Source organism: Corvus hawaiiensis, chromosome 3 (genome assembly GCF_020740725.1).
Source record: "Corvus hawaiiensis isolate bCorHaw1 chromosome 3, bCorHaw1.pri.cur, whole genome shotgun sequence".
Lineage (NCBI taxonomy): Eukaryota > Metazoa > Chordata > Aves > Passeriformes > Corvidae > Corvus > Corvus hawaiiensis.
In genome coordinates, this window is record NC_063215.1 from 92699377 (window position 1) to 92727085 (window position 27709).

The 27709-nt window shown below is 40.8% G+C and overlaps 2 long non-coding RNA genes across 5 annotated transcripts in view; both read left to right on the forward strand.

The window, feature by feature from the left end:
- The first annotated feature begins 652 nt into the window (after positions 1–652).
- Positions 653–16125, forward strand: LOC125324077. 4 transcript variants are annotated; one of them, XR_007202792.1, is made up of 7 exons: positions 653–866; positions 1507–1596; positions 2500–2571; positions 10283–10528; positions 11642–11862; positions 14635–14712; positions 16020–16125. It is a non-coding gene; the product is annotated as an uncharacterized LOC125324077 (long non-coding RNA). The 4 variants fall into 4 exon arrangements; XR_007202789.1 differs by lacking the exon at positions 2500–2571 and having other exon boundaries at positions 657–866; XR_007202791.1 differs by lacking the exons at positions 2500–2571; positions 11642–11862 and having other exon boundaries at positions 662–866.
- Positions 16126–16881: 756 nt separating this feature from the next.
- Positions 16882–27709, forward strand: part of LOC125324078 — a 30370-nt gene continuing 19542 nt past the window's right edge. The window contains exons 1-3 of the long non-coding RNA XR_007202793.1: positions 16882–17079; positions 21034–21310; positions 22621–22765. This is a non-coding gene — a long non-coding RNA (uncharacterized LOC125324078). The remainder of the gene's footprint in view (positions 17080–21033; positions 21311–22620; positions 22766–27709) is intronic.

The window sequence follows — 27709 nt, forward strand, 5'->3', positions numbered from 1 at the left end:
GCAAGTTGCTGAATGCAATGTTCAACACTATGGCTATGTTTTTAATTTACTTCAAATAAGAAGTCTTTTTGTCCTACCAAGTATGAGGTATTGAGATGTTTTGCAAATATTACATATTTGTTTCTGTTAATATGTTATTGGCTAGTTGGTGTTTTGACTAAAAGTAATTATTGTGAGAAACTTTAAAAATGAACTCTTTACAACTGATTATTTAATAATAATTAAAGAGAGTGAAGGAAACATTCTGTAGTTTCAGCAGTAAAACTGAAGAGTGTATCTCCTGAAATTCTCTAATCTTTCTGTTGCAAGAACTGAGGCAGGGAATTTATCTTAAGCAAGTGCTTTTGGAAAAACATCCTTGCTAGTAATTTCTTTTTTATTCACAGAATATGCAAAAGAAGGGATAAGTCCATGAAGAAAAAAAAATTGCAACTGACTGCTAAAGGCGTTAATACGATGCTAACGAACCATAGCCTTTCCAAAGCATAGCTGGCAACGTTGCCACCCATCTGTGCCGAGTAGGATGTGCAAGCAGAAGTCAGGGCTGAAAACCCTCCACCTGTTTTCAGAAAGTAAGTGAGCACACACTGAAGTTACTCAGCGTATTCGCTCTGTCTTCAGCAGTCTGGGTGATGTTGTTACTACTACTTTTCTGCTGTCTCATATCTCCCACCACCATGTGCCAGCTGATAGGGGAACTGTGACATACCACACCCCCGTGGCCAGGAAGGGGGTCACATGGACTGGTCTCATCCAGAGCACTTTAAAGAAACTGATAAGCTCTATCTCATTTAACTTGGCCTTTGGAAGACGCTTGTGGAAATTTCTGCAAAGGAGGTGACATCAGTTGTTGTCACAGCTGCTGTGTAAGTCTGTAAGGCTGCGTCTGTTCAGTATCTGCCTGGGGTGTGTATGCGTGTGCAAGTAGATATTGTTCATAGATTGCATTTAAATCAAAACCAGTCCACGTGAAGCTGGCAAGGACGTTCAGTTGTTCAGAATAGGTGCATTTCCATCGAGACTTGAGGCAAGGATGGAGTACATAAACTTAATAAAGCGCAAAGACGACCAGCTTTGGAGGGCTGGCGTGGACATTTGAAACAAGCCTTCTCCCTGGGGAATTCCAAGTGTTAGCATGTGGGACATACTCCAGCTGCTAGCTGCTCAGACTTAAAATAAACCAGGCAAAATCCCATATTCAGGCTCTACCAACACAGGCAAGCTGCTATTGCAAATGTTTCGTCTCCCTTTTTCTTCCAGTTGGGTCAGAATGACAACAAATATTTTTGAAAGGGCATTTAAACCCTTAGTATTTCACACAGCTTTCCTTGTGCTTCTCTGCAGTGACACGTTTCTCAACACAGTTGTAAATTTAGCAGAGAATCTGGTTTGTACAGGTTGAGACACTGTCCCAGGAAGGCTGGAATTAAAAAAACAGGGTGAGAAGGAGTATTTCTAGTTTGTGTGACAATGCCATTGCTACCAATACTGCTTTTCTAATCCTAGGTGCTTTAAAGATCTCAGCATGACTTCATTTACAGAAAACTATTCGCCTTGTTGAACTGTGGAGACCCTTTTTCTTAAAGAGAAACACATGTGAGTCAAGGGTGGTTGCTTCTTTCTTCTTTCTTAACATATTGAACAGGAAATAATTTAATGTGTCTGTGGAAGACTCCATAGCAGGATTTCAGGGAAAAGAAAGATGTCTGGGAGTTGTATGATTGTTTGACAACTAGAATATGAATAACTTTGAGGAGGTCTGAAAATAGACTACAGTGCTGTTTGCTTTGTCTTGTGGTTTGAAATTTACTTCAGGACTTTTTAAAAATTTTATTTTAATAACTTTCTGACTATAATTTATTTCTAAGGTACTGAGATACTTGGGAGGGGTGGGAAACAATCAACTTAATGCAATCTATGCAAATAATGTCTAATTTTTTTTTCAACAGTAACATGTGAAACTTCATTCATCAAGACTACTCAGCTTTTTGTGATAAAACCTGTTGTGCAACATAATACACAACATTTAGGAATTCAGTGCTCTTATTACTGTCAAAGCATAGATATTAAACTCTACCAATCAGCTTGAAAAATGTACAAGTGACTGACATGACCAACCTTCCTGTTTCTTTTCTTCCTTTAGACACAGACACACAAATTCCTGTTCAAACCAACAGGCTTATCCAGGATATATTTATAAGGGTGAACTTTGCCAGGCTTTGGTTAGTCATATACAGTGCTGGGAATATCTTTTGAAGGTATCCCGAACACTGTGACAGAAGTATTTGTCACTCAAACTATTTATAATTCTAGAGTTTGGAGGGCAGATAGAGGTTTATGCTTTTTCATATGAAATGGCAGCTCTTCCTTTGCACAAAAGGAATTGGCCGTGCCTGTATGGACACGTCAGGCAGATCTGGACCATGCTGTTTTTGCTAAATGCCGTGTTTACACCCCGGACACACTTCTGGCCACTCGATTGACCTTTCTGTCTCACAGATGACCTTGTATCTCTGTGAATGTCAGCTTGTTGTCTGCTGGACCTCTAGTTTCTGTGAGTGGTTGGAAGAGGTGAGTGCAGAATACCTCAAGAAACATGAAACTGTTGTCTACGTAGAAAATCCATTAGAAAATCTTTAAGGGCTCTCAAGTTGAATAAGATTATGAGCTCTTGTATTAACCACAATTTCTTTTTTTTTTGATGACATGCGAAACTATACTAAGGCCAGTCAGCCTCTGAGAAATAAGACTGATTAGCATCACAGGCTTTTTACTTTGTTTTCATAACCACGTCAATTAATTAGTTTTGAGGACTTCTTGGCAAAGCTTATGTGCAGGTTATCCTTCCCTCCTAGTCCTTCTTATGTCTCTTGAATTATTCTTAACTCCACGTTTCTGGGAGTCGTGGGCAATGTATAGACACAACGCCTTCAGCAGGCACGCAAGGAATGTTATGAGGGTAGCAGGCTTCCCATTTCCCTGGTCACTCAGAAGATTTATGTGCCAGTATAATGAGAATGAATGATTAGCTGTTGTTCATTGACAGGGACCTTGTGGGTCTATCTATGCACAAGAGGTTTGGGGAGTTGATAACCTTTGTGCTTCAGGTTTTGTTTTGAATAGATAGAAGTGGAGAAAATAGTTATTGGTAGATGTAAAACTGGACAAACAAACTGAAGGGTATTAGCCAAGTTCTGGCAGTAGAGCTGAAAATCTGAGCTATTTATATAGCTGGAAACAGAGTTGGGGTATTTTCATTATTTTGGGACACAGCATAAACTTTTATAGAGTTATGGGATGCTCCTGCCTAGGATTTCAGTCTCTTCTATTTTCTAGGTCTCTGAGCACCAGCCAAGTATAAATGGAGGGGGCCTGTTTTGAACTCTGAAACTGAGAAGTTTCTAGGGCACTCTAAAGCTGCCCAGAGACAAGGCATGTTAAAGTATCTTTTTTGCCATTCAAAAGCAAGATAAAATGTCAGTAGACAGAACCACTATTACTACTATATAAGTTATTCACTTCAACACCTTTCTCATATCATATCAAGTTAATGACCATTTTGTGTGTCTGGTATACATCCAGAACCTCTGTTGTAAAGTCAAGGTTGTGTGAGATACCAGTTTGCATTAGTAAATGCTATAGGACACTATATTATTTTGACAATTATCATAAAGCTACATAAACCATACTTTTAAAGATTTTTTTTCTAAAGGATAAGAGGTAAAGATTAAATACTGAACTTTGATTTTCAAATATATTGCATATACCTCCCCCACCTTCGTATCAAAATAATAAATTCTTGTGAACCTGAAAGATAAGAGCCAGATTTTTTTTTGCTTTTATATACCTAAAATGTAGCAATCTTTAGAAGAAACCTTAGTATTATCTCTAGTGCAACCACATTAATTCTAGAAGAAACTTCTGCCTTCTCTAGTATTTATGATTTCCTAATATCCACTTCTTGAAAGTTTTGGCTTTCTCAACTGTTCCAGCAGATTCACGTTATAAGCTTTTGAGGCTGATTTAAAGTTTCACCATGCATTTTTGCATTTTGATCAAGAATTCAAACCAGGACTTAAGGGCTTATGTCCTATTCAGAAGTTACCCATGTGCAAAAACATTTTTCTGAAACATATGGGAAAGAAATGGGTGCCTTTGCACACATGCCTGGAAGGTAATTGGAAATCACTGTGCTCCATTTTGCAAAAATAAGAACCACAAAACCCCCTCCTGGAACGGCACAAAGCACAGACATTTCTCTCTGAAAGGCACAAACTCAGCCTTTTTACATATACCTACGATATAGTGGCTGGAAAGATATTTGGAAATGTTCCCTTAACAATAGTCACATCACCTTCCTCCTATCTGTGCTGGCTGTAGTGGAGACAGAGTGGTGTTTACCCCTGTGCTGTTGTATAGCAACCCTGGGAGTTTGAGGCATAGCTGTGAGCAGTGCTTGGTGCTGGTGAGAGCCTCACATGTGCTGTGCACAGTATGGGCAGTGGTCCTTGGTGAGCTGGGTCTGCTGCAGACAGGAGGTGGGAGAAGCAGCCAGAACAGCCCTGTGTTAATGCATGGGGCAGGCCAGGGAAGAAAGAAGGGCATAAAACTGCTGCCCATCTTTCCTAGGTGTGTACCTGTGCCTAAATTATTTCATCCAGCCCTGAACTTGTAATGGAAAATCTTGCATGGCTACAACTTAGTATATCATAATCTGTGTTTGTGACTGAGTTGGCTTGAGTTAACAGTACCTTTAGAGATACACTGCTTGCAAAACACGCACCACTATCCAGAGTATGCCTTTTATCAAAACGGGTTAGGAATATCCAGTGCTTCCCTACAGGCATGTCGCTACCTGTAGCTGAATTTAATAACACTTGATTATTGTAGTGTGGTTTTTACTGGCTTTTTTCCTTCATTCTCTTGAATCTATTTACTTAATTTTCCTACCATCAAGAGAAAAACACCACTATGAATACTTGCAAAAGCAGGGTCAGATGGTGAGGCTGGATTGAAAGAAGATATTTAGATTCTTCGGATGGTGCTCAAGAGAGCTGTGGGCTCAGCTATGCTACACAGCCAAGTACACTATAGAGATCCCTGAGCTAATGCCATGATCGGAAGCTCTGTTAGTGTTGTTCTGTTCTCCCTGGGCTAATTAACAGGGGTGCCTCTCAGCATACCTAATTAGCTCCGTTCCTGCAACATCCTCAGGGGCAGGGCTAATTAGTGTGGGTGCTTTGCTATACAGACAAGGCTGTATTGCCTCTGGGATCTAAGCTAGCATCCGTGCATGGCATTGCAATGCACCATGTAGAAAAGCCAGTTTCCTCAAAGCTACCTCAGGATCTCTAACAGCCCTCCGCTGTGTAGACTTGCCTGGTGCATTAATGAGACCCCAAAAGCTTATGCAGGGAGAAGGATAGCAACTTGGGATGTGGGCTAGAGGGTAACATTTTGGGACACAGATATTTCAGGATGAGTCCTAGATCCATTTGCTTTTACTTTACGTCTACTTCTTACCTTCACCTCTACACCTACTTCTTACCTTTACCTCTACATCTACTTCTTCCCTTTGGATTAAAAACACTGTTAAAAGTAATTACCAGCCGTGGTAGGGGCAAAAAAATAAGCCTATATTGAGACAAACGAAGTCTGAACCTGCTACCTTGCAGCTTGCTGGTTTTTGCTTTTAGATTGTCAGCTAAACTTCTAGCTACTAAAAGATAGTTATGAACTAATGAGCTGAAGCATTTTTAAAGCCTATTTCCCTATTGCTCTGGTCAAATAATAATAATAACAAGGTATTCTTTATGGTTTTACAGGCCCTGCTCTCTCTAATCTGTAAATGCTTTGCAAGCATGAGTAAGCTCTGCTTCATCTGAGCCCATGATAAGGTGATATAATGATTTCCATAGTATGAGCAGTAAACCTGAGATCTGAAGACCAGCCAAAAGTAACTTGCATTTATTAGAAAGAACATGTCCTCCCTGGTTTAACTTATTCTTGCACCGTGCTCCTCAGAATTTCCTTGTACAGACATTTTTCTTATCAGCACTATTTTAACTCACTGATACCTATTGATTACAGGTTCAGTTTAACTGAGCTGACTTGAAACTGTTGCATTGCACTGTATGAGAATTGCAGAAAGGTGACTTATTATTCGCAAAGGGGCTGTACACTGTAGAGGGCTGATAAACAAAAGATCCACTGTTTCTGTCTTCTGCTCACAGTATCAGTAGCAACAGGCTGCACTGATACCTTCCCGGATAGCTTAGCCTTGCTCAGAAAACAGTGCCATTTGTGGCTGAAAATTTTAGCCTCTTTGTGGAGTCCTCAGGGGCTCAGAACCTCCCAGGAGGTCAGTGGGAGACTCTTCCCAGTAAGTGGAAAAGATCTGTCAGAGACGGCCTAACATGCCTCTTAATCTTGTTTCACTTTATTCTCGTCACTCTAAAAACCTCAGAGACACATAACATACAGCTATCCAATTTTCTCTCCTTCCCACAAGGAAAGCCTGTGGCTGCACCTGCATCATATCTGAGCTGATCTTGGGAGTGGTCTGCAGTGCTCGCTGTGTCTTTGCTGTGCAGCGTTCTTGCTGCCTATTAGTTCAACCTCCTCTGGCAAATGATGGCGATGCCCATTTGTGAAAGACTCATTCTTTACTGGGAGAACAGAGTGGGATACATGGAAGTGACCTGGCCAGGGAAAGGGAAGTGGCTGCAGGAGTTCCTTTGTAGCCATCTATGCTTGACGTGCACAGATCAGCCAAGAATGCATACCAGCAGGTAAAAAAATCTAGACAATCCCTAGCCACGTCTTTAAATTCAGCCTCAAGGATGGCCTCTGCTTCTCTCCCTTCCAATAGGGAGAAGTACTGTTGAGAGACACTGAGCCTTTGCAGCATTTCTCTAGAAATGCAGGTAGGAGAGGTGCCTCTTGCAGCTAAATCACCCTGTGGCTGGTTCCACATCCACCTGCCAAATCCCGCTGTGGTGCAAAAGTGGCCCATCCTCCTGACCTTCCTGCTTGGATCAGTTGTAGTTAGGTACGTCTGACTTTTCAAACAAGAGCAAGACCTCCTAGTTAGAGCTCTGTACAGCCCTGTCTCCATAGAAATGACTTCTGGCTTTAATGGATGGTTGGATGCCATTAGTGAACTGCATTATTTACATGTATGGATCCTCCTTCACGGAAATCCCAGAAACATTCCTGCTTGAGCAATGTGCAAAGAAATCTGGGATTAAAAAAATAGGTCTCCTGAGCAGAGAGCAACAAGAGACAAAGAGATGTGTGTCTCAGCAAGACTTCCACAGAGAAGCCTCAACATGTGTGCAAGGTGAAAAAGAATAACAGGATGGCGTCAGCGCTGGCTGGCAATGGGCAAGGGAGGGCCCTTTTCATCACAGCCTGGCCGAGAAACACACGGCTTCGGCAGAGAGGGGAAGTACAGATCCTGACTTCAGAAATATAAATCCTCTTTTAATAAGTGACTGAAACTGTAGGAGTTCCTAAAGAAAGACAGCTTTCCTGCTCCTTGTGTCTTTAACTCTTTCCGTACCTGATGGTATGTTGCTATTGCTTTCACTTTCCTGCTTTACTCTCCTGTGCATTTTGGGGAAAGTGAGCGAGCTGTGTTACCTAACACAAAGGGGGCTCCAAAAGGTCAAAAATCAAGGACAAGACCTGCACCAGAAATAACTGGAAGCCAGGGCAGTTGTAGAGTGTCCAGTTGGTGCATGATCCCATGGGGTCCACAGAGTAGGGCTTTTAAAGGAAAAGGTGACCATGTTCTTATTGAAGGTAATTTTTTTCTTTCTTTTTTTTTTTTTTCCTTGAGGCTTAGGTTCCTGTAACAGATACATCTTGCCTATTTTGAGAAATGCATTTAGTCACCTAAGCCCCGTTTATAGTCAATGAGGCTAAATAGGCGTGTCTAGAGGACAATTAATCCCATGTGTGTTACTTTGGAGAGGTGGGGGTGGTGATGGTAAAAATAAGTGCCCCTAGGAAGGGTCTGCCTGCTCCAGCTGACCACACAGGGAGGCCATGGAACTTTCTGGGGCTGTTTTTTGTCTGGCAAAAATTTGAGTATTGCAGTGCTGCCTGTGGTTTTGATTTGGCTGAAGCAAGGAAGTGCTGGAAAACACAAGAAAGAGATTGAAGCCCTGAACGTTAACCAGGCATCACAAAGGTGTCGGCAAGGGTCCGCATCTCTGAATAAAGAATGGAGATTAAGGAAACACTCATAAATCTAATATGCTTGTACTTGAACAATTGCTAGCAGGACCTGAACATGAGATAGGAAATCAGTATTTGCATACTGCTTTTGGTCTGTTACTGTTGAAATTGTGATCAGGTTTAGAAGCTATAACAATTTATGGAGAATACGAAAATTATTTTGCAGCACAGATAAAACATAATCACCTAGTGCCATAATGCAAAATTTTCCACTCCAATCCTTATGTTTTATACTGATACCTGCAATTCACCACTTTAAACAAAACAAATAGTTTTTTATTTACTTTGTGCAACAAAAGTCAAGGCTAGTTTTCATAGGAATATTTAATTTTAATATTGAGATAAGAGTGACCAACCCAGATTCTGGTAGACAATTTTATCAGTGCAGTCAAACATATAAATCTTGTTTCAATGACACTTGCCCTGAATAAAAAGCAGGTATGCTAGCACAGACGAGAGATTTCCCAGTCTAATGCATCCCAGATGATTCTAGTCTGGGCATATCTGTGCAATCTGAGACTGGCAACTGTGCCTTGCTCTCTGCTGCTTTTGTTGGAGCCAGTGGCCAGACGAGGTGCTCAACACCCGGCAAGGCTGAGTCTGCTGGGCTCTGGGATGGTGCAGAATTCTGCTGAAAAGAGAAAGACTCGTGAGAACAGCTCGATTCTGTGCTTTTTCCACCAGTGGCTAATTTTAGCAAAACTGTCCTTAGCACGTGTGTGTGGGAGGGCAGACATTTCCTTCTTTACATGACCTTTGTATAAAACCAAATCCAGAGCAGTGATTTTTCTCTCCCTCCCCTCTTTTCCAATTTCTGGAGACTCACTGATGGGGAAAAAAAAGAAAAAAAAAAAACAACTTACAGAAATCTGTGGTTTGTGTGAAGGACCAAATTTAAATAGGAAGCAAGTTAGCAGAAAGTTTCGTGCTGCAACTTGAAACTATACCAAAACATTTGGTTTAATGTCCCAGAGCTGTTTTCCTGCTGTTCTGTTCATAACTTGATTTATGAGTTTATGTGTGCCTAAAAGGTAGAACTCTGGGCTGGGACGTATATTTTTGTTCAGGATACAAATCCTTCCTGTGCCCTCTCTGCTTCTCCTGCTCCCCATGGCAGCAGAAAAATTAGGGCATGTGTTGTAAAGGTGCTGTTTTCTTCCCCTGCCCATTGTGCTGGCTGAATGACTCATAAACCAAACATTGATAATATCAGCTGACAGTTATTTAAACCTGAGGTTTCAGGTTAAGGAGTAACAATGAATGCAAATATAGCTGCTGAGAGGCTGTTTGCAGTACACGCACTTTTGTGTTAGACCTTGAGAATTTTTAATTGTTGTCACACAAAGTTCCATAAAGCAAAATTAGAAGATGATATAGGGAGTCCATGTTAAGGTGTCTGTGATGCTGTTGAGGTGTACCTGCTTCTCAGGTACCCCCCAAAAACCTGCAGCTCGTCCCTGAGCTCAACAGAGTGAAGACCTCTAGTTTTCCTTGCAAGCACCTCTTGTTTGTAACCGGATTGCTGGTCACTTGTGACTGCCTCCTGAAAAAGGCAGGTATAGCATGCTAGTTTAAAAAGACATCAGTGCTGTGTAAGTACCAGTAATAAGTTAAGCTGTGCCTGGGAATGTCCCCATTTGGGCCATGCTCTTCTCTGCCCTAGCCCTTTAGAGCATTCCATGGAGCTTGGTCATTGCAGAGGCCACTCCAACAGGCAGGCTGCACACAGCCACCCACTTCCACCAGCTGAAGGAGGTAGCTAACGAAGGCATGGGCCATTTGCAGGAGAGTTCTCAGATATGGCCACAGGCAGATTTCATAGTCTCATTCCTTCAACACAGCTATATGAACTATGATGCTGTCAGAGGTGTTCAAATTTAGAAAATCTGCTTATTCTGTTAGGCAGAAAAGTATCCGCTTGCTCCTTGCACAGATTTTTCTCAGTGTGGATGGACAGGTGGCTTGAGGTGTTTGTTTTTTGGTTTTTTTGAGGGTTTTTTTTGGCATCTAATTCTATTCCACATCTTCTTTCCTGTAGAGAGAAGAGAGTTGCCTTGATGTTGCTGAGTTATCTCTTTCTGGTCTTACTGCTATTAACTGACACAGATGCCTGGGTGAGAAAACTCTTGCTGAGCCAAGACTGAAGCAGTGAAACACCAGGGAATATACAAAGCCAGCCAGCAGCAGGCAGGAACCCTCTCAGTTCCTGTCCTTTCCTTTAGTGGCAACAGGAAATGGAAGAGTCTCTGGGATACATCCTCACTTTTCCTTTTCTTACCTTTAGGTCAGTGTATCTTTTTCCAGCAGTCGTTTACCCCTAAGCCCTTCCTTGCACCCAGAAATTTAAATATGCATATTTTTTCTAGGGAAACATGAGAAATTATAATTTATATTTTAGTAATATAGGCAGCAAGACTGCTTAATTTAAATATTGAAATAGGGGTTTTTTTACATTTGCTTTCTGGTTTGTGGAGGTTTTGTCCTCCTAGAAAATCAATCAAAAATATTCACATTAAAAATGCCATTCTGGGGAAGGAAAAAAAGTGAGATTCTGCTTAGGCAGTCTGTAGGTGCTTTAATAATAGATGGATTACTGCATTCACATCATCCTTTGCTAGTGATTTTTGACTCATTTTTCTTGTTTTGGGTGAAAGGTGGATTTGGGATTTTTTTTTTTTTTTTTGGGGGGGGGGAGGGAATTCTAGTCAGAAGTGTGGGATGACTGGGATTACATTGAGAGGAATGGTTGGGTCTTCTGCCTTTAGACCTTCTCCCAGGCTGCGATTTGCTTGCCTATCACTTGACAGCACTGATTTCATCGTATTAGCTACATTGCACTGAATTGTGCACTCATTTAGGAACAGAGAGACTTTGATCACACTGACATGGATGACCTTTAAGCTTAGTCTTTACTGGGGTTATTAAATTGAACTGCTTAAAATCCTGGAGACATTTGTAAACAAGGCATGTAAACACATTGAATAGTCCTAGAACAATTTAGAAATAGAATAATTAGTGTTTGGAGTAGCATACTCTCAGTACATTTACAATTCAGTGTTTGAAACCAAGCTAATTAAGTTCCAAACTGGACACAAGAATTAATTTCAATCACCTAATCTCCCATTATGTGTTCACAGTTCATCAGAGGACTCATGAAAAATTCATAAATTCCAGGAATAGGAAATTCTCAGAAAAAAGCTGCAGTTGAACATTGGAAACTGTCAGACAAAACTTAAACTTTATCAGGTCTTGTTTATACAAGTCCAGTTCAGCTGATTCAATTACAAAATATTTATTCCTGTTGTGTGAGCATGACCCAACTGAGATATGAAACTGGAGTTATTTTTCTGAAACCCCATCACAGTGTACTTCACAGCTGTGTCTTTTTATCTTCTAGTGTTGTTTTGGACAATAATATAATAGAAACCATACAGGCCTCCATCTCTGGTTGCTAGCTGTATCACAGCAGTGTCTGTGAAGTGACACAGAGTCCTGAGTGCAGCTCAATCTCCTGACTTCCTCCATGTTACCTCCCTTACATTATGTCCTGAACATGAGCCAGCAGCCAGGAGGGCCAAGTGTCTCCTGGGGAGCATCAGGCACAGCATCACCCATACGGTAAGGGAGGGGATTGTCCAGCTCTGCTCTGCGCTGGGGCAGCCTCACCTCGAGTGCTGGGGGCAGTTTTGGTCACTGCAGTATGAAAAAGACATTAAATTATTAGGGAGTGTCCAAAGGAGGGACAAAAGAATGGTGAAAGTCCTTGAGGGGAAGCCATATGAGGAATGTCTGAGGTCACTTGGTCTGTTCAGCCTGGAGAAGAGGAGATTGAGGAGCCACTGCAGTTACAACTTCCTCATGAGGGGAAGGGGGGGGGCAGGCACTGATCTCTTCTCTGTGGTGACCAGTGACAGGACTCAAGGAAACGGCGCCAAGTTGTGTCAGGGGAGGTTTATGTTGAATACCAGGAAAATAATTTTCACCCAGAGAGTGATTGGGCACTATTCCCAAGGAAAGCAGTCACAGCACCAGCCTGACAGAGCTCAAGAAGTGTTTGGACAATGCTTTCAGACACATTATGTGATTCTTGGGGCATCCTGTGCAGGGTCAGGAATTGGATTTGATGATCCAGATGGGTTCCTTTGAACTTGGCTTATTCTATTATTCTGTGATTCTGTTCACAGTATTTTCAGGTGTTTTTCCAGAAACTGTTCTTGCTTGTATTACCTTGCAGAAAATAAAAAGCCACAACACTGGAAAGTAGAAAAAATCTTCATGAAAGTTCACTGCACCTTCTTTGAATGATGAAATACTTTGTTTTTTTTAAAAGCTTGCAAGGAAAACCCCTTCCCAAAGACTTCATAAAACTTTGTAATCCTCAGTCTGTATAATGACAGATAGAGGAGAAAAACACTTTAATGACCAGGAGGTCATGAAAATTACTTATCCAACTAAAGATCAATTGGATGAGGTCTGTTACCCAGGATAAGTGATAAGAAAAAGGTGCTCAGTACAAGTGCTTTGAACAAGTTAAGTTATGTCTTCTTCCCCCTGCAGCATCAAATAGTTATGGTGTAACAGTGGCTTCCTCCTCCAAAGCGTTTTGTTCTGGTTTTGTGCAGTCTGAATTTCATAGGCAATTCTCTCTCAGTGGTGGGAAGGAAACTGTTTGTGAAACTTATGTTTACTTCATAGGAGTCAAAGTTGTGTACAAAATTTTGGTCTGTTTTGTGAGGCAGTGGCAGCAGCTGGAAGTGTAAGTAGTATTTTTATACCGGATTGTCGTGATGCTGAGTAAGTGGGTCCAGATAAAAGGATTTCCCCAAACTGGGACATATTTACTCCCAAGAATTGTAAAAACACAATAATAATTTTCTATTCATGTACAACCTAGCATTGAAATACAGGAAAAGAGCAGAAGGAGTCAAGATGGAGTGGGAGAGTTCAATGGTTATGTCTGGTTTGACAGATGTTACATCATCTCGTAAGCCTGGTTTCTAAATGAAAGGAAACTTTGGATAAACAACTGATGATATCTAAATTTTCATTAATCTTGCACATTAATCTCTATTTCTGTGCCTCTGTTGCAACTACCTTTGCATGCTCCTCTAAAATATGTCTACTGTCTCCTTTTCAAGGGCTCTTTCTAACAGAAATGCCCTGAAGAAGTGAGTCAGTAAAATATTTACCAAAACTTCCCTAAATACCAACCATCTCATGGTGGGTAAATACTGATGTAAATCAGTGGGACTGATGATAACTTGCTTTATTTCATTATTTCAAACTTTTTCTTCACATTTTATTACTGTTCATTTGGAATCAGGTTATAAAACCTTTCTAGCAAGCCTGTCATGTGATTTTTCTGTGCAATCAGTAATTAGTGATGCTGATATCTGAAGCAAAGGTTTCAAATTCTTTAGTATTTTCTAATAATATTTAGGACTAAATTTTTGGTTGGTGTTTCCTGCAAGTAAGATGCTGCCATTTATTGCATTTACTACTACATGTTGCAAGTCACACAGAGCTTGGATCTGTTTGCTAGCAAATAATATTGTCACCAGGATTGTTCTTTTTCATTATTCCAGGTTTTGGAAGGGACAGGTCTTCCTACGTGGCTTTGAACCATTTAAGTCAGTTTTGTTATTTTTGTTGAAGGCCACTCCTGGAAAGCTTTCTGTTTGTTCTCCTGTCTTGGCTAGCGGGGATGTCAAAACAGGGGTGCAGCTGTTCATATGTATAAATGGGAAAAAAAATTTCATTTTGAACTCAGCTAAATCCCTTCAAAGACTGCTACTTCTCTGCTGAACCAGCATATTGCATGAGCAGTAGGCTTTGCCCAGAAATGGGTAGGACTTCCAAGTTAGTGCTAGGGTTAGATATCGCGGTAGTGTGGGAGCAGACTCAGAGAACACTCTGGACAGGCTCTGGCCATGTCCACTGAAGCAGCTCCTTTTTCTGCTCTGGAAGGTGGGGCAGTTGAGGAGAAGAAGCAAAGAGCACATGTTCAAGGAGAAAACAGGAGGAGATGAGTAGCACATGACAGAACAGAACTTGGCACAGTAACAGAAATGTGAACCACAAGAATCTGCCAATGTTGGTTGTGTGGGTGGGAGCTCAGGTGCAGGTGCAGTGTCCATTCTCTACAAGGGACTGACATACAATTGCCCATTATAGTTAAGACAGAAAGGGAAGTGTAACTTGCCCAAATAAGGGCTAAAAGGACTCTGCAAGTGAGGAGTCAGGTGGGCAAAGGTAATCATGATGAAAAATTGATCAGGGACATATTGGGATACTAGTAAAGCAGAGTGTTACATAGCAAAAGAATGCCATGAAAAACACTAGAAATAGTGTAGTTTTAATAACAGAATATAACTGCATTATGTTTTGCAGATGTCTGCTGGAGTATTTACTCTCCCACCTGCAAGATTTGCCACCAACATAAAATCTGAGAAGATATGAAAAGATGCTGTCAGTAAATGTTCTTTTTAGCAAAATAAGACTAATACCGATTTATTTATCTCTAAAGTAGTGTCCAAAATGTATTTGGTGTGTGAAAGGTCTGAGATATCCCCAGTGTGTATTTTACAACATTGAGTACCAGCCAAATCGTATTATGTTGGTGGGGTGATTTCTGTTGTCTTCAGTCAGATTTCTCTAGGAATGCACCTCATCATATTCTCTCATAACATTTAATGTTAGCTTTTAAGATCAGCTCCAGTATCATGGCCTGACAAATGACACAAATCAAGTCCTTATCCACCAATTTGTAAATATTCAGACATCAATACTGAATTTTGACCATTTTTTCTATCCTCTCATATCACCCACGGGAATGCCAAGTAACTTTATATCATGACTGCAAATGCTGTAGTTTGTTTCTAATGGTTCTTCAAGACTGTGAAATGATTTATTAAGACAGGATCTGTGTCAGAGAGATTACAGATCAGAAGTATTCTGATTAAAATATTTGGCAGTCTGTGTTTGCTTTAAGATATGTTAAGAGACTAAAAGAATGATCTAGAAAAAAAGAAGTTACTGTAATGAGTAAAATATTTTTCTCTTAAGTGTTTCTAAGAGCTTTTTCTAAATTATACATTTCACCTCTTCAAAGAACTAAGGAATTACATAAACACCTGCATATTTTCCCTTGCAGAAAATCCTACAGTAATGCCAAATGAATTCCAAATAAATCCTTCCTGTATTTCTGTCTCACTGTGTATCAAGGTGATAGCTAGCATGCTATCCAGATCATTGCTTCAACCAGATAGTTTATTTTCTGGGTAGTTTATATCTGTCATGAAATTGAAACTGCAGCAAAAATTTATAATCTAGATGTAAATTACTGGTCTTTGAAAAATTATTACAGTTCCCCCTAACCTAGTATGTATCATTTTTTCAGGTCTCACAAACCCACCTACATTTAGGTGTCATGAAGGCCACCTAAATTAATACAAGGCTCTGAGTTATCTCAAGGTATTTACAGAAGTGTACCTAAACTTGTGTTGCCTAGATTCAATGCAACAAACTTTGGAGCATGTGGTCACGCTTAAAAAGACTTCTGCAGTTCATCAAGAAGCCAAGGCTTTGACCATGTGTCCTCAGGTGACTGGTTAGGTCATATTTGTACACCTCTAGAGAAAAATAATAGGCTTGTATGGAGAAGTGTGTAAATATTAGGTGTCGTGGTTATTATTTATCTTTTTGCAACTGACATAATCTGTTTAACTGTTGAATGTATTTATTGGTCACTAAATCTGCGGTCCCCTCTTCTGCAGGGTCTGAGGACCTTACATTTCCTAAGAAGGAGGAACTCTGTACTGTCCCCATTTAATGGGAAGGACTTGGATGCTGCACTAAGACTTATCTCTTCACCTCTCACGAGCAGATATGCTGACCTTTGCCACACAGGGCTGTGCTATGGCCTGCAGGGAGGGTCCCCATGCTGTGCCCTTATGTAGCACGGCTGCATGGTACACAAACTGCTCATGGGCACATGAGGGGCACTGGGTTTTCTGAGGGGAAGCTTCTGTGAGGATGCTTTGGCCCCTCCATCTTCTCTCCTAAGGAGCTCAATACACTAAACCCAGAATTAATCTGGACATCCACCACACCTAGGGAGGAGAGTGTGCCGTGTCATGCAAGACACAAAACTGGGTTTTGTTCAGGCATGCAGCAAGGCTGGGACAGTGCAGGACTTTGCAAGCTGTCTATCCGTGTTGGCTCAGAGGGGATAGCATTCCTCCTCCCCAGCTGCTGGTGGCTCCAAGGAGTGACGCTCTTGCCAGTGCCCCCCACACCCTCATGTTGCCCTGGGCTGGCTTCCTCTGGAAGGTACCACTGGGCTATCTGCAGCCATTGGGCTTGCCTTCTGAAATGAGGCATTTCTCCTCCATCTCAACAGACCTTGGTTTAATTTGGGTGGTGAATGTTTACAGATTACACCCTCTACTTAATAATGCCTCTGTGACAGCTGTTTTGTCCAGCTGTCATCGTGGTGTAAATGTTTTTAACCAAAGAGCCTTGGATACTTACTGACATGGTAAACTTTCTCATGTGTTTGCCAATTTGCTCTTTATTTGTCTAGGAAACTAGCTGAATTCATAATGTATATTTTTTTCTCTCTAATTCTGTTTCAGATTAATGTTTAATCCACTACTTGAAGCAGTTTTTTCATTCTCGTCTCTGTACTAAACTGAAAGAAATGGAACTAAGATCCTGTAGCTTGAATTCGCTGAGCTTTTGTTTTGAGGTTGAACAGTGAATCTTAGAAAGCTTGTTTTTCATTTGTCCTGAAACCTTGCCCCTCCTGCCTCTTGCTTTTCATGCCAATAAAAGGTAACCAGAGACAGCTGGGGGTTCTCTTTCTGCCTCCCTGGAATGGGAGTGTCTTCTGAATGCCTCTTTCATGTACCTGCACAAACCCTGCTCTGCTAAACCGCTACGACCGAGGTTCCCAAAGGTTGAATAGGTTTTCATTGCCTGCATTTCTGGTCTGAAGCAGACTGAGAGAAATGAGTGTTAAGTAAACGCAGTGGCAGCCCTGCCAGCGTCAGCATTCCAGCCTGCAGTGATGCTCCAGACCAGGACACTGCTGGCACAGACTTCTGCACATCCAGCTGTCAGGGGGTTGTTTTACTTGCTCACAGTTGAAAAGAAGAGGGATGCAAGGCAAAGCAAAGAGTGGCAAGTCTAGTTTTTATGAGGCTGTTTATTTTTTCTGTAACAAGTGCGTGGTGCCTTATGGATGTTGAATGGGAATTTAATACACTGATAAAGTAAAATTGTAAACTTACCAAGTCTGTTTTCAGCTGCCTTTGTTCTGCACCTCTAAGCATCTGCAGAAAACATGTTCAACAGCACTCAGACACTTCTGTGAATTTATATATGATCTTATTCAGCACCTTCTGTAGAGATCCAATCACTTTGCTGCAGCTGATTGAAGTTAATAGAAAATGAAGGTGCCTGTCTGTCTTTCCATACCAGGCCTTTTGTGTGTGGAGTCAGTGCTCACAGGTTTTAAGTGAAAGCAGAGGTTTATTTTCAGTTTTATGTCATGAGCATTTTACACATTCTATGTTGCAGTTTAAAGATCAAGATTTAGGAAGTACTAATATTTGACAACAGAGGGGTGTGTATCTGGTGATTTCTGGTGTGTAGCAGGGCAAATTTCAAACACCCTAACATCCAGCTAACAGTGGAATTTACACATGGAAGTATTGTGCATTCATAACTTACTAATAACAATGTCGGGGTATTGTCTGTTGTAGCAGGCAAAAGAACCTGCACTGCATGAATTAGGGCTTTGTTTGCACAAACACCTAGGCATTGTGTAGGCAGGAAAATTTTCCCCTTCTACCAAAATAACCTTATCCCTTTACCACACGTAGCACTCATCAATTCAAGGCCTTCCCATGTAAAGACAGTTTTATTCAGGAGTGAGAATGTGTGCTCAAGTAGTATCTTGCAGTAAATATAGCATGGCTTATGCAGATCCTTCCACCTTACCTTCTTCCAGTTGCTGTTCCATGACCTAGAGAGGTTACTCCTGTCCCAGCTGCTTGTTCAAGGTTCAAGGTGATGCCATCCCCATAGCTCTGTCATGTAGCTGAAGTACTGCCCTTCCTGTTTTGCTTCCCCTGAGCTGGTGGCTGTAGATGCAATGAGGGCATCTTGAGACATGTCAGGATTATCCAGTTAGGGTGCCTAACATGGATGTACTAATGATGGCCAGGGTAGTGCAGTGGTGATGTTAGTGTTGACTTCTCAGCCTAATATGTGTTATATTAGGAAGAAGATGAGAGGTTAAAAGGATTGTCAGTATAGATGCAACTGTAGAAGTGTTAATGCAGTGCATATATTGCTTTGCAGCAGTCCTGTGTCACCCATGACCTGTGGCAGACACAGTGGGCAGGCATGCAGAGATGTCCTGCAGTGGAGGTGGGCAGGAGGGCTGGTTGGGCAGAGAGACAGCAGGTGTGTGGCAAACAGCACCACCAAATCCAGCCAGGCATCTCCATCATGCCCTGCAGCACCATGACTTCTGTGACTCAGAGTTCAGCTGCACGTCAGCATGATTCTGGATGCTCAGAAACATAAGCTAGAGTAGAATAACTTGCCCTTATAATGTCCAGCATTAGTTCTTAGAGCATCTGAAGTAATGGTTACAAAAATGTGTGTGTAGAGCTGCTAGTCTTCAACTGCTGGTCCTGGAGGAAAATTCACATGCAGAGTTCAGAGTGACCACTGATGTAGAATGCAGCAGCTTCTTGGAAATGGGATGTAAAATAACTTTAGAGGGACAGTTTCTCTGTATACTCAGAACCAGGCCTAATACACCTTGGATTTAAGGTAATGGCAACTATAATTTCCTGAAAATGAAGACCCTTTTCCTCTTTCCCCTTTTTTATTCTTGCAAGTATATGTTACAGCATCATTAGGAAGTTTTGTTTTTTTCTTTTTTTTTTTTTTTTACTCCTGATCGATGATGCAGTGTTACTTGATTAGTCATTACTTTTAGTTTTGTATGTAGCTGTTTGTCAGTTTATTGAAATGAACTGCCATCCGGGCACCCTGATCAAAGCAAAAAGCATGAAATCCCACGTGTTGCACTTTTGAGAGCAACAACAATGAATCTAACCTTTCACCCTTGACTTTCTTTTAACCCTAATTTTGAAAGACAGTAGCAAACAATTCAGCTAACTTCTTAAGTAAAAGAATATTCAAACTAGCTCGTTTGTAATGCAGTGCTCTTTTCAAGTGAATGGAAGGTCTTGGAGTAATGCATACAAATACAGAGGCTGGGTAAGTTCATTACTTTGGAGTTTCTGGTGTAGTAATAGCAGTGAAATGGTTAAAAGGCTGACTTTAAAGTGGTCACAATTAGGCTTCAAAGTTAACACCCCACCCCACTGAGATGAATGGGAGCAGTTGACATTTCTTAGTGCTATTGTTTCAGTCTGGCTTGCTATAGCTTCTAAAATAAGACAACAGTACATCTGTTTACATTCTGCTTCCGAAAACCCAGATGGGCTAGAAACTTCATTGTTTTTTAAGTGGAAGCTTGGATTCTGGAGAGTACAGCAATATCCACAGGGTATCTGTAGGAAGAAGAGCTGAAAGCCGTCTTAATCACAGACATATCCCCCTCCTCTGTAAACATCTATTGTCCCAGGACAAATCTGTAAACCACGGGGGAAAAATAAAGTAATATATATTTGAAGTACTTTTTACTTACAACATGACATGCACACAATAACTTCTCATCAAGCCCCCAGCATGCAAATATTCATAAATGTATGTGGTGTTTTGAACTTTTTTCTCTTTTAATAGCTTGTAGAAGATAAAGGTCTTGCTTTTGCTGAATGTGGTAGCTTCTCTTAAGCCTCTTCCTAACAGAAAATTCTTGTCTCTAGAGAAGCCGGAGTTACACCCAGGAGAGTTTGAGACCAGGTGTTACTTTGTGTGCACATGGGTAGAATCCTTTAATTTACTTCTGAGAGTGATACAAGAAGAAGTAAGATTTTTTGAGAGGAGCATCTTGCATTTTTCTGATACTATCATATGGCAGCTACATTAGCTGGAGTAAGACCTTAGGAGCTGGAATGGTTTAATAAAGGTGCAAGTGGGGCCAGAATTTGGAGCAGATGGTCTCTATTTCCCCATGCCTCAGTTTGTGTAGGGAGTACACAGTGTCCTCTCAGACTTTTGTTGAGGGGTCTGCACAGTGGCAAACTGCCCTCAGTAGCAGCCAGAACCCTGTGAGAGCTTCTCTGATAAAAGCAACCCATTAGATATGCTTAGGCTGTAGATTGAAGCCAGCTGTGAATCTGTCGGAAAGATTTTCCTCATTGTGCTTTCATCAGGGTGGAAAGTTTGTGGCTTGTTTTGCATATATATGTATTTTGGGCTTCATTGCTGTGACTTTGCAAGTCCTAGAGCCTGCCAGTGATAAGAGCTCTCATGCATACAGGCTCCTTTTGTATGTTGGCACTCAGAGACCCTGCCTTCCTTTTGCCCATGGACAACACAGCTTGTGCATTGGAAGTGCCATTGTGGGCTCTCCCAAATGGTGTCTCCCAGATTTCAACCCTGGGTGAGTTGGATGGTGAAGGCAGGCATGCAATCTGTGGTTTGGGCTCATGAAACTTGTTTCCTGCCCAACTTCAAGCTGCATTTTCATCTGACTACAAAATACAGTGGCTCTGAGCCTCGATAGGCCTCCAGGTTGTCTGAGACAACTGTGGGCATTTCAAGAGTGTAAACTCTTTCCTCTCTTGTTCTTCTCCTCAGCTCCTGTGTTATGAGGAAGTGTGCAGCAATCTGGTCTGGATGAAGAAAATACCTGAGAAAACCCAAGAGGAATATTTGCTGTGAAAATTTCTCTCATGAGATTGTTTTAACTTTCTATTAAAAAACTGCTTTAAAAATAAAATAATGTTAAATCATGCTGGGAAAACCAATTTCAATGTGATAAAACTCCTACAGTGTGATGCAAGAACCACTCAATTCAACTGCAAGAGGAAGGGCATATTATTTAATCAAGCAGAGGGCTAGAGAACAGCATCAAGTATGCATTTGTTATATTTGTTTCCATTTTTTCTAGTCCATTTCTGAGTGTGGATTTCCTCACTATTACACAGACTTGAGTTACATCTTGTGCATCTTGTGGAAGAAAATAGGTACCCTAAAAGACCTTTCAAATATAGTTAAAATAACTTCAGCAGGGCTACAGTAGGTCAGTGGCAGACAAAGAAGTTAGGGGATGTTTTGCCAGTTCTGTATATTTTAATTAGCAAACTGGCCTGCCTCCCTCTATTACAACAGCATTGTGATACCTAAATATTCAGAAGTCTAAGTTTTGTATGCTAACCCTAACACAGAGCATTTCTTGAATAGACCTTAAGAAAATATTGCTATAGCTTCTTTACTAGTTGTGCCCTAACCTGCTTTTTGCCTCATATTCAAGGGTGATTTTGACAACAGAATCATCTTTTAGGGAATATAAAATACCAGGGATTGAAAGGGACAGATCTGGACAGGGCAGGAATTTGCCAGCAGGATGACATTCTAAAGCAACTTCCGAAAAATCAACATGCTATGAAAATAAATTAATTTTTTTAACATTGTGCTTCCATTATAAGACTATTTAGTTTTGAATAAATTGTGCATTTCCCTTTTGTGGCGTATTTCTTTAGTCAATTTATATTTTGCATGCCTATTGCTCCCAGTCTCTTTACTGGTCTGAGCTTGCTTGCCAACTGGTATTGGCCACTAAGCATCAGAATCATGGTTTTCTTTGGGCAACTTGGTACATTATGGCTGTCATTGTCCCATAGAAGATGATGGATGCAGACGGTCACTCCTGTGGGTCTCATGAAAAATGCAATAGGAAAAGAGCCTAGCAAATTGAAACAATGTTTTTCTATTCATGAATACTAAAAATTGGAATGTCTTCCCAAAATAACCCTGAAGTTTTATTTCTTATTGAAAATTCTTTTAAAAAGTCCCAACAAAACGAAACAGTTGATATTTACGTAATCATCCCAAGTTAGGAAAAAAATGTTGAATAAAAATGTATTTTATAGGATTAAATGTCCATATTTTTTCAACTCTCATTATGATAAGGTTGTACAAGGATTAATTTTATTCTTTCTTTGTCTCATCCTTTTTCCATCCTAGACAAGGAAAGTAGTTTAATCTAACAGTTTTTCCATTGTGGTCTGTGCACCAGAGCTGGCTTGTAAAACTTTTTCTTTCAGTGGTTTTATTGTTCAAGTACTGAGGCTTCCTGTTACTTCTGGCCATGCATTTTTTTTTTGTGAATGAGTATGCTTAGATGAAAGAATAATACTAATCAAGTATATACTTTTTGTACAGCTTTATGTTCTCATTAAATAAAAAAATGGTACCTGAACTGCAGAGGTAGCAACTCCTCTGAAAGGCTGAGCCAACAGGAAAGAGAAAGTCAGCAGTGGATAAGAGAAATCTGGGATTCCTTCACAGGAAAAAGGAAGCAGCACAGGTAAAACATAACACGGAGTATTGCTCTTAATGGACATATTTTAAACTTGATGGTGTAAGAATTGTGTTTTGGGTTGTTTTCAAAGAAGAGAAAACTAATGGGGGTTTAGGCTCACAGCAGGGACTAACAAACCAAGTAGGATCAACTACAATTTAAGTAGCTAAGTGAGAGCTACATGATCTTGGTTGCTGCATCATGCTGTTTTTGTTTCCATATTGCCTTTTGCAGTTTTATTGTTCTAATTCTTCATATTTGTGTAGTTTGAAGGTTTTTGTGTACGTGACTAGATTCACTCCCTACTGGGATATAGGCCAAGGTATTCAAAGTGATTGTTTATTTTGAGCACCTCCATTTTTTAAGGGTTCAAACCAGAGAAGTTTTGGAGTAGGGTGCCTTGAAAGGGAAACTCAGTTGTTTGTGTGGTTTGTCAACACGACATGGAAAGACAAAAGAAGAAAAAACCGGGTGCAATCAAAATCCTTGTTCACTTTTCATTGTCCCAGTGTCTGATCTTTGGTTTTCTGAATCGAGGTGACAAGATTTGGGTACTGCTGTGCTAGAAACCGGAATGTGTACCTGGCCGTGGTGCAGGCTGAAGGAAGTAAAGCTGAGCAGTGACATCACCTTGTCTCTCCATTACTCTTCCCTAACCTTTTAATTGCCCTAGAGCTTTACCTAAGATTTAGATATGGTCTTCTGGTGAGACGGTGGTGAGATCAGTGCTGACTGTACCATATGTGGAATAGGTGTAACAGCTACAGTATATATATTATAAAGCATAAATAACCTATGTATTCCACTTCTCTGGCCATTGTGTGGGTCAATCTACCCAATGCAGGGGTAGCAAGAGGACATGCCTTCTAAAAGGACAGCATGAGCATGGCTCTGTCAGGATACTTGGCTTAGAATTAACTTTCCCCTCAAATTCTTTCCTGATAACACAGAGAAGTACAGTTTGTGTTGCTGAAGAAAATGCGTTTGCGAGAAATACGTGAGTTGAACTAAAAAAAAAGCCCTGGAAGCATTTCATCAGGTTTTATCTTTTTGATTACCTATTTTTAGAACAAGATGTCAGCTGATATAGCTCCTTTAAAAATGCACTTTGGATTTAGGAGAAAAAAAACCAGCATAAGCTGTGAAGTCTTAATTGTTAGAAGTGCAACAATAGCTTAAAAACGGACTGTAAAGCCTGGTCTGACAGCTGGAGGAAGGGATACTTTATTAATAGTTGTAAGGAATGGGTGGATAGAGCCTTGAAAAGGCAGCAGGGGATATAAAAAGAAGCCTTGTAACATGAAACCGTTGCCAAAACCCCTTGCTGAACAACTTATGAAAGAGCCTGTGTCGCATAAGCATCAAGTTAATACACAGTGAACAGGATAAACAGCTTCTGACTGATTTGACTCACTGAAAGTGAAGCTGCACCAGTGCTGCAGCCCGGCTCTGCTGTGGCAGGTTGTTTAATGGGCTGGAGATGGGCATGCATGGCTCACTCTCTCACATACATGGCCAGCTTCTGCTTTCATGACTCAAAGTTTCTGTCTGGCAAGCCACAGGTGAGGGCACTTGCTGTATGGTCATCACACTTCAGTATTTTACAGTCTGATAAGTCCCCTGAATATCCTTCCAACTGATAGCCAAATTGCTCTGCTAATATGACCTGAGACATATAACTCCAAACACTCATTTTCTGTGGGAGGTGGCAGGGAAGATCCCTGTCTAAAGAGATTTCATGTAGCTACAATCTCTCCAAATTAAATCCCCAATTAAAGCACAACTGCATGTTTTCTGTGGCCAGGAGCTGACTGCATAGGAGATAACAGGAATGCAAAATCCCTCTTGTTGCTCCAGCCTCAGATGCAGGGCTTCTCTTCTTGCAGACTGCCTGGGTATCCAACTGAGTAGTGTCCCACATTAGACTATGACTGCCTGTTTATGACAGATCCAGATCACTGCAATTTTCTAGTTATTTAGAAAAGAAGTCCTTAGGTAAATGTCAATAACCCCCAGAGGTTGGGAATGCCTTGGAAGCAGAAGGGCTGCAGTTGTAGGGAAGTTTTTACCTCATTTGCAATCGCATATCCATAAAATCGCTTTAGCACAGACTCCCTGTCTCATGCCGTGCTGACTCTGTGTGAGATCTGACATTGTTCTTCCCTCTTTAATAATGAGAGCTCAGGAGGGTGGCGAGAGAGGAAATACAAACAAAAATCTCAGCCTGATTTTTAGCATTGTACAAAGTTAACCCATGTTGCCTGTGCCAATCCTAATCCCTCCTTTCAGGTTTGTCCTTTCCGTGTGGGTCAATGGCAACTCAGTTCCTGATACATCAAATCCAGAAACTTGCTGAGACCATCAGTATCTCTGGCAGCATCTCACGGTGCAGACGACACTTATTATGTCTGTGGTACATGGCAAATGTATTCTGAGGATCAGTTTTCTGTGGACATGGTATCAGCATGGCTTCCCTTCTCTGCTGCTCCCCTCAGTTGCAAGTGTGTTGCACCTATAGGAAGTGTTATCTCTCTTCACTTTAGTTTTAACCCTGTTGTTAGGTTTGGTTGCTGTTTTGCTTTCCCTAGAAGATTGTTTTTGTTTTTCACCAGTGATGTTAGCCAGCTGCACAGTCTTGATGGCAATTTCTGCTCCTGCTACTCTGCAGCAGATGTCCTTTCTAAAGTGTTTCTTCTCTTTCTGTATATTGTACAAAGCAGGTTTCACCTTTAATAGCTATTGTTTGTTTGCAAGCGGAATTGGCAAGCTAGGTATTTTCTTGCAGCTTTTCCTGCACAACCCTTTTTCTTCACCTTCTTGCCTTCTCTGTGTGGTACCAGTACTGGGAACAGCAGACCTGCCAGATGAGCTGGCAGATGAGCTGTCATGCTGTGTTTCAGCTTTACTTTGGGTGGTATAAGCAATTAGCTAGTTAGAAGACCAGCCCTGCATTCATGAGATATTTCTGTGCTTACAGGTGAAATAAAAATGCAAAGGTAGATATTGCTTGTGGCACTGGTGAGGAGAATTGGTGTTGCTAAGATGGGAGAGGAATTGCATTTCCATTAGATGTTTGGGATTTTTCCTGCTGGATTCTTTCCTTTTCCGTACAAGAGAAGTATTTAAGGGTCTACGCATTCAAATGCTGTGTAGGAACTTGACCAGCCTAATTGCAAAAAGAGGATGATTGCATCTGCACTCATTGATAACTTCCAGGGTGAGAATCCATTATGGTAGACTTTGTAGAATGTGATCAGGAGGAAAGGCAGAGACAAATCCTCTTTGGTGTAACCATGGGTAAGATATATAGCCACAGTTTTCTTATCAAAGCTGTGCTGGTATGTGACAGAAGGAGGGAGAACATCCCTCCTCATCCTGTGTCAAGGGGCACATACTTATTATTTCTGTTGACACACCTTGTAGTCTGGTTGGATTGGCTCCCTCGTTTTGCTCAGGTATGCTTTTAGTGATCATACATTCTACCCATGAATGCTAAATTGTGGTTTGATTCCATGTGTCAGCTGCTCCATACTGAAATATGTTCACCAGAATTTCCAATTTGGTCCCAGGGAGGCCTTCCTTACAGTTTTCTAAATGGTGAAAAGTTGATGTTATAAATATTGCTAACCGTGCCTCTGATCCACAGAAAATATCAGTGACATTAAAGGAAATAATTCAACCTTCTTCATTGTTTTTACTCAGTTTCGGTTTCAAGTATGTTAAGCGTCCTAGCTATAAGAGAGCATATTATTGCTTTTGTACGTTATTGCTGTTATAATCCAGGAGAAACACATCCTTTCAGGACCTACTCCTTATTTAGCAGACTAGAAAAATTTAAAATAGAAGACATCACAATGATGCTGATACTGCCGTCCATCTGTAGGGAGACTTCTTGCTGCCCTAGGAGAGGCATGGTGTTGCTGTGCTTTGGGAAACAGCAGGACCATTACTTCCAGTGACTGAGGCACGTTCCCAGTATGCAGGGCCCCACACCCTGATTTTTTTGAGGTAGGCAACTCTTAAAATAAAGTTATCTCCCTGTCTTTCCTTTGTTGGCCTTTTTACTACTTTTAGACATTAGTTGCCTTTGTGAGTCTTCTTTATGATTATATTTGCTAAAAAATGCAACTGGTTTGGATTCCCCACCTAAATAACTTGACTGAGAACCTACAATACTTGCTGTTCTCCCTCTTTTTCAAAGCTAGACTAAAATTAATGAAAACTTGCAAGTGATTTGTTTAACACACTATTTTTTTTTTTGAGATTCTTTTTCTCTTCTCCCTCTCATCATTGCAACTTGTGCAGCTTCCTTGTACTGTATTTCTTTAAACATTATGCAGAATAGAGTATAATTTTGCTCTTTACTTAGACTTTGAACCCTTTGAAATGAAATCAAGAGGGTTTGCCTGTACTTAGCTGGTTAGAGTCTTAAGAGCTTCTACTGTTTTGCTGTGCAGGGAGTGCCATAGCTGATTAAAACAGATTTGATCTTTTGTCTATCCTCTAGATCAGCAGGTTAATTTGTGATTTTTAATCTACAGCAATATCACAAAGTTGTAAGGTATCACTGCACACTTCCATACGAAAAAAAAAATGTAATCACACCTGATTTAGCCAAGGTTTGTAAATTCTAGTGATTAATGCAGAACGTATCTGAAGTGAGTCTATGAGTGCAGACTACTGACTCTCCTCGGTTCTATATAAGTGGAGAAGAAAGAAAAATACAAAGTACCAACAATTTCATCACTCCCTCTAAACCCAGGACTAAATATCATGGCATAAGTGCATATATAAATATATATATATATATATATGCAATTCTGTACATGTTCTCCATCAGTTCTAAGTTACTAATATGAATTTGATCTACACTACTCATATATACACGTGATAAACATATAAAAAGGCAAAAATATCTTGCAGAATTTGTGGTCTGAGTGACAATATTTA